Below are 7500 nucleotides of genomic sequence, written 5' to 3'. Positions count from 1 at the left end.
CCGAAAAAACAGAGTTGCTTAAAGTGTGTATTAATGTTTTTGTCCTAATCTTATTGAAGTTTTTGCTCAAAGGAATATGAAACATTGTATGAATTAGTTGAGATACTACCGCTAGAGAGTTATGGGGTCCTTTGACTGGCCGGACAGTACTACATTGGATCCTTCTCTCTGGTTACGGTTCACTTAACATTTGCCTACATATACACCGAATAGTCTGGCCTATTCTTTACAGATTCTCCTCTGCATTACACCTGACAACACTAAGATTATCAAACAATTCTTCTTCACCCAAGGGATTATATAACTACTGCACTGTAATTGTCCAGTGGCTACTCTCCTTTTGGTAAGGGTAGAAGAGACTCTTTAGCTATGGCAAGCAGCTCTTCTAGGAGAAGGACACTCCAAAATCAAACCATTGTTCTCTAGTCTTGTGTAGTGCCATAGCCTCTGTACCATGATCTTCCACTGTCTTGGGGTAGAGTTCTCTTGCTTGAGGGTACACTTGGGCACTCTAGTTCTATCTTATTTCTCTTCCTCATGTTTTGTTAAGTTTTTATAGTTTGTATAGAAAATATTTATTTTTATGTTGTTACTGTTCTTAATATATTTTATTTTTCCTTGCTTCTTTTCCTCACTGGGCTATTTTCCCTATTGGGGCCCCCGGGCTTATAGCAACTTGCTTTTCCAACTAGGGTTGTAGCTTAGAAAATAATAATAATAATAATAATAATAATAATCTCTCCTTGCTCTCGGGTATACAACGTTTGTAAGACACAGGCAGTCCCACTGACCTTAATTTGTAGCCTCTTCTTATCAGTTATGCATTCAGCAAATATCCGAAAGTTACGGAAAATGGTCATGCTGATATAGTCAGCTGGGATGTCATTACGGCACTCGGATGTGAACAAGCCTTGAGTTGCATCCTCACGCGAGTCCAATTGAATGTCTTTGTACTATATATGAGTTATATTATTTCCGTTACTCATCTCTTGATTGATATATGGAGGAAGAAAAAAATGGTGTTGCAACTGATAAGAATCACTGGAGCTTTCGTTGTACAGTATTTGATTTATGCTTCATATTGTACTGATAGATTATTATTATTATTATTATTATTATTATTATTATTGTTTTATTATTATTATTATTATTATTATTATTATTATTAGCATTATTGTTTTTATCATCATCATTATTATTATTATTATTATTATTATTATTATTATTATTATTATTATTATTTCACCAAACATTTAACTGGGCTCCATAAGGCACTACTGTAGAAGAGTTGGAAGATCTATGTCTACATGGTTAAGGACTATGAAGTGTGAAGTGGGAGATGGTTAACGTGGAAGTATTAATTTAAAAGCTTAAGATAGAGTCTACTGGCGAAATCTAAACGAAGCACTTTGCGTTAATAGGCGTAGGAGGAGAAGATGATGATGATTTTTGTTATTATTAGCTAAGCTACAACCCTAATTGGAAAAGCAGGATGTTATAAGCCCAAGGGCTCCAAAAAAGGAAAAATAGCCTAGTGAGGGAATGAAACAAGGAGATAAGTAAACCATAAGTGAAGTAATCAACAATGAATATAATTTTTTTTTTTCAGGAACAGTAACAACATTGAAATAGATTTTTTCTTATATAAACTATAAAAACTTCAAAAACTAGAGGAAAATAGAACAGTATGCCGGAGTATACTCTCAAGCAAGAGATCTTTACCAATGTTAGCATTATACTATTGAAGTCTCATCCTTCATTGATTGATTGGCGACAATGATGTGGCACCAAAGCTGGTAGTGTCATTGAGGCCTTTCAAGCCTCACTGAGACTACTGTATGTCTCTTGCGATTGATTTGGGATTAATAACAACATATACTCAATTTTTTTTTAATGAGGTGCATTTGCACTGATTCGCAGCGGTGCCCTTTTAGCTCGGAAAAGTTCCAAGATCGCTGATTGGTTAGTCATCTTGTCCAACCAATCAGCGATCAGGAACCTTTTCCGAGCTAAAAGGGCACCCTTGCGAGTCGGTGCAAATCTGCCTCACTAAAAAGAATTGACTATAGTGTTACATTGTCGAGGATTACTGAAGCCTCGTCTTCCCACCTGATTGTTGTTGTTGTTGTTGTTGTTATTATTAATATTATTATTATTATAACTAACTATCAGCATCATTATGTGTCTCAGCACGGCAAAGTTGTGAGGAGGTTATGTTACCGCCCGATGTTTGTCTGTTTGTTTGTTTGTGAACAACTTCCTGGTCACAATTTTACTCAAAGAGTAGTGAAACTTTCAGGGATTAATTGTTATGTTGAGACGTAGAAGGGATTCATTTTTAAAGCCCTATGCCAAAGGTCAAGATCAAGGTCGAGCAAAAAGTCGACCGATTTAACCCTAACCTCGAGAAATAAGCTGCCGTGGCGGATATCTGCACTATCAGCGCGCTTTTTCAGTTTTTACTGTGTTTATGACGTACACTATGTGTAGATGCCCCTAGGAAACGAAATAAAGGTGGAAGATGGGGTTTAACCTCAATTGGTGCTCTACTCCTTTCTCTTACATTAAAAATGTTGAAAGAATTACGTAAAATACAAGGATTCTAAAACATTGCTCTAAAGGGAAAATCTATAACCAATTTTTTTAATGAAGCGCATTTGCACCGACTCGCAGCGGTGCCCTTTTAGCTCGGAAAAGTTTTCTACTATCTGATTGGTTAGAATTATCTTGTCCAACCAATCAGCGATTAGGAAACTTTTCCGAGCGAAAAGGACATCCCTGCGAGTCGGTGCAAATCTGCCTCACTAAAAAGAATTGACTATAGTGACTTATTTTAGTCACTAAACTCAGCGACTCGAGCATTGCCGGTTTTCCTTTGAGGATTACCAACTTGCTCTCAGATATTACCGATTTACTTTTGAGTATTACAGATTTTTCCTTATAGGATTACTTTAGTTTTCTCTTGGATATTCGATTTTCGCAGAGTAGATATGGGGTAAAATAGACTTACGGGTGTTACAAGGTCACTGGATAGAAAGTTTTTTTTTTTTTTAACTTATAACAGCAACGTCGAGGTGCTGTCGGTAATTCATTCTCTCTCTCTCTCTCTCTCTCTCTCTCTCTCTCTCTCTCTCTCTCTCTCTCTCTCCTCTCTCTCTCTCTCTCTCTCTCTCTCTCTCTCTCTCTCTCTCAATATATATATTATATATATATATATATATATATATATATATATATATATATATATATATATATATATGAATATTGTGTGTATGTGTGTGTGTGAGAGAGAGAGAGAGAGAGAGAGAGAGAGAGAGAGAGAGAGAGAGAGAGAGAGAGAGAGATTCGGAAAAGGCTTTACCATTATACTAAATCACAAAAAAAGGAGATATTTAAGACCTGAAAAATTATCGCCCAATAAGTTTATTCTCAGTAATATATAAAATATTTACACAGACCATATTAGGCCGCATAGAGAGAGAGAGAGAGAGAGAGAGAGAGAGAGAGAGAGAGAGAGAGAGAGAGAGAGAGAGAGAGAGAGAGAGAGAGAGAGTGAGTTTTAATTAACCAAAAGAGCAGGCAGGCTTTAGAAGTGGGTATTCAACAACTGACTATGTAATTAACCAGCTAATGGAAAAATCCACAGATTATGACAAACCACTATGTATGAGATTTATTGAATATCAGAAAGCATTTGATTCTGTCAAAACATCAGCAGTAATGAAAGCCCTTCAAAACGAATGGAATACAAAAATCTTTGGTTAGAATCTTGAAGATATCTTAACACGAAGTACAGTAAACCTAAAATTACATAAGGTAGTGAGAAAATCCCAATTGAGAAAGGAGTTAGACAGGGAGAGAACATCTCTCAAGTTATTCACAGCATACCTAGAAGTTTTTATGAATTTAGATTGGGAAAATGTAAGAGTTAATATCAATGGGGAATACCTTAACAACGTAAGATTTGCAGACCACATAGTTTTGTTTAGTGGATCAAAGAAGGAATAGCAAAAATTATAGAAGATTTGAATAGACAAAGTAGAAATGTATATATGAAAATTGATATAAGTAAAATAGGATAATGGTCAATGAAAATGCAGAGACAACAAATAAGGGTTATGGATGAACCTTTTAGTTTGTTAATGAATAATCATACTTAAACCAGACAGTAATAGTTTCCCAAGGACATGAAACCGAAATTAAAAGAAGGGTAAGTATGGGATAAAGAGATTTTGGTAAACAAAATGAGATTATGAAAAGTAAAATGCCACTTTCTCTAAAAAGGAAAGTATTTAATCAGATGGTCAGTATTAATTTATGCATCGGAGCTTGGAGCCTCACTAAAGCCTCAGAACATAAGCTAGTTACAAGTCATAGATTATGGACAGCATAATGATAGGAATAACACTAAGAAACAGGAAAAGAGCAAAATGGATACCAGAGCAAACCAAAGTAGAGGATATTCTAACATGTAAGAAGAGAAATGTACATCGGCAGGACATATAATGAGAATAGCAGATAATACATAGACATTGAAAATAACAGAATGGATCCATAGAGTTTGGAAAAGAAGCAGGGAAAGAAGAGATGACGATAGATCGAGCTAAGAAAATTTGCAGGTTTACTCTGGCAGACAGAGACCATAAACAGACGGGCGTGGAATGACACGTCTGAGGCCTTTGTCCTGAAGTGGACTAGTTACACATGATGTATATATATATATATATATAATATATATATATATTATATATATATATATATATATATATATATATATATATATAATGTATGTATGTATACACATATATATAGTGTATGTATGTATGTATGTATATATGTATATATATGTATGTATGTATGTATATATACATATATATACTGTATGTATATGTATATGTATTTCTATACATATAATGTTTCCATTCTTCCAATAAGCAGCTGTTGAATTATCCTGAGCGGCAAATCCGTTGATAGCTCTTATTTATTTTTAAGCTCCTGAAGTAAATGGAGACATAACTCATTGTTAATGAATTTCCCATAGGGGATGCATTCAGCCTGAAAAGAAATGGTTGGAGTAGAGGCCTGACGCATCTGACGTCAAAACCCTACAGTAGATCGTTAGATGTGTGGTGGCGTTGTCGACAGCCTTAGGCTTTTCCAGTCCACGCTCTCTGATGTCATCTGTAAACTCCGCACGGGAAACTGTTGTTGCTATATCCGTTATCATCAAAAGATTCAGATAAAGAGAGCGACTTCTTTTCCTCGAGATATTTTGCTTGGAACTAAGTGTGTATGCTGAAACTGTCATAGCTGACAAAATTAAAGTAATCGTGTTTTTTTTTATCTATGAACCATATGTCAAGGGTCATTGGTTTTCCAGAATGTGTTTGCATACTTCACTATCCCGATTTGTAGGTATTCTCTCTCTCTCTCTCTCTCTCTCTCTCTCTCCTCTCTCTCTCTCTCTCTCTCTCTCTCTCTCTCTCTCCAACAGAGGCAGTTTCTCTTCGTTACCAGGCACTTGCATTTTCACATTGCAAGGTATTGATTTCGTTGTATTGAAACAAAAGCTCTGCCATTACTTTGATTTCAGGTGTGATTTCCTTGGATTACGTGGTTGAGTTTTTCTGCTCTCGTGTTATTCATTGCTGAGACACTTATGTACTTGCATACAAACACAGGCATATATATATATAATATATATATATATATATATATATATATATATATATATATTATATATAAATATATATATATATATATATATATATATATATATATATATATATATATATATATATATATATATATATATATAAATGTATATATAGAATATATGTATACACACAATTACGTATATATTCAATTGTGTGCGTGTGTGATTCCACTTATGTAAATGTTTAGTTGTGCTCGTGTGTGCTTGTGCATTGATATTATGGTGTTATACAAACGGCTGTATGGTTCAATTGCACTTTGTTAGAGTAGGTGGGGGCTCTTCTTCGTTTCCTCCGTTATCCCTACATTAAGGGGTCGGTTGCCTGATGCGCCCTCTTCAATGCTTTCTATCTAAGGGATCTACAGTAGATCTCCCTTATTCATATATTGTATTAATTGGATTTATTACGTTTAATTGGCTTTAGTTGAACTTCACTGATACCGACATACTAGTGAGTTTACATCGTTTTTCTCCCTCTCTATGATCACGACTTATTGAGCGATAGAGCTCTTAGGGTCATAATTTAGGAGGTTTGTTCGAACGAGAGAGAGAGAGAGAGAGAGAGAGAGAGAGAGAGAGAGAGAGAGAGAGAGAGAGAGAGAGAGAGAGAGATAATATATACCAGTATATCATTATAAACACGTATAGTGCATTTAGAAGGCAATTATAAATCCTTTTATGAGGTATTCTACTTTCTATATTTTTTTTTCAATTAAGGGGGCTGATGCCTGAATGGCAGAGCCATCTGTTCCTAAGTAATTCTGTTGGGGGGGGGGGGGGGCAGTTTGAATTCGAAACATGGACCTTTTGAATCGGAGTCAGATTCTCCTTTAGTGGTATCTAATATATATGATAAAATGACATATTTTTATCTTGATCTTTTTTTTTTTTTTTTTTTTTTTTTTTTTTTTTTTTTGTAAAAAGACTAAGTGGACTATTGTAAGTGTTTTTCCAATGACAGTTTAGATGTTTAAAGGCCATTTATGAATGGCAGAGGTAAGGGATAGTGACACTACCCTAGCAAACAGGGACAATGCCATGGAGACTGACCATATATAATGATCAGTAGCCAAGGCCCCTTCACCCAAGCTAGAACCAAGAAGGGCCAGGCAATGGCTGCTGATGACTGCAGGTGGGACTTATAGGCTCCCCTCAAACACCCCATCCTTAACTCGCAAGGATGGTGAGGTTGACGACACTAAAGGAACTAACGAGTTTGAGCAGGACTCGAACCCCCATCTGGCGATCAGCAGGCAGAGACGTTGTCAGTTCAGGACACTAAACCAATCGATAAGTCAGTCTTTCCACCCAAGATATTTGCTCTTCTCGTTGGCCAGTGTATCGGGCTGGGATGGGAGCATATTGGAGGCATCTCCACCTATTGATTGACAGACAGTTTTTATTAAACGCGCCTCGAAAAACATCCAAGGCTTGTGTCGGTGGGATTGGAGAACTGGATGGGGTTTTGTTTCCCTTTTAAGATTAATTTTTTTGCATATATATTTTTTTTATTCCAGTTTGCTTGAGCCATTATATCCTTTTTTTCTAGATTAATTATAGTTATTAGTTTTATTATTATTATCATTATTATTATTATTATTATTATTATTATTATTATTATTGCTGTGTATTATATCCATGTTTATTATCTTTTGCAGGAGGGTACATTCCGGCACGCTATTCTGTCTTAATCATCTTCTTTTTTTTTATTTATTTTTAGTTTATATATAAAAGATTTATTTTAATGTGTTACTGTTCTTGAAATACTTTAATTGTTAATTACT

At 35.2% G+C, this 7500-nt stretch overlaps 1 protein-coding gene across 2 annotated transcripts in view; it reads left to right on the top strand.

Moving 5' to 3' along the window:
- Positions 1-7500, top strand: part of LOC137624318 (tyrosine-protein phosphatase 10D-like) — a 335629-nt gene that overhangs the window by 61120 nt on the left and 267009 nt on the right. The window lies entirely within an intron of this gene.

This window comes from Palaemon carinicauda, chromosome 31 (genome assembly GCF_036898095.1).
Source record: "Palaemon carinicauda isolate YSFRI2023 chromosome 31, ASM3689809v2, whole genome shotgun sequence".
NCBI classification, from domain to species: domain Eukaryota; kingdom Metazoa; phylum Arthropoda; class Malacostraca; order Decapoda; family Palaemonidae; genus Palaemon; species Palaemon carinicauda.
The sequence above is the reverse complement of the archived record's forward strand: the minus strand, read 5'-3'. Positions and strand labels throughout refer to the sequence as shown.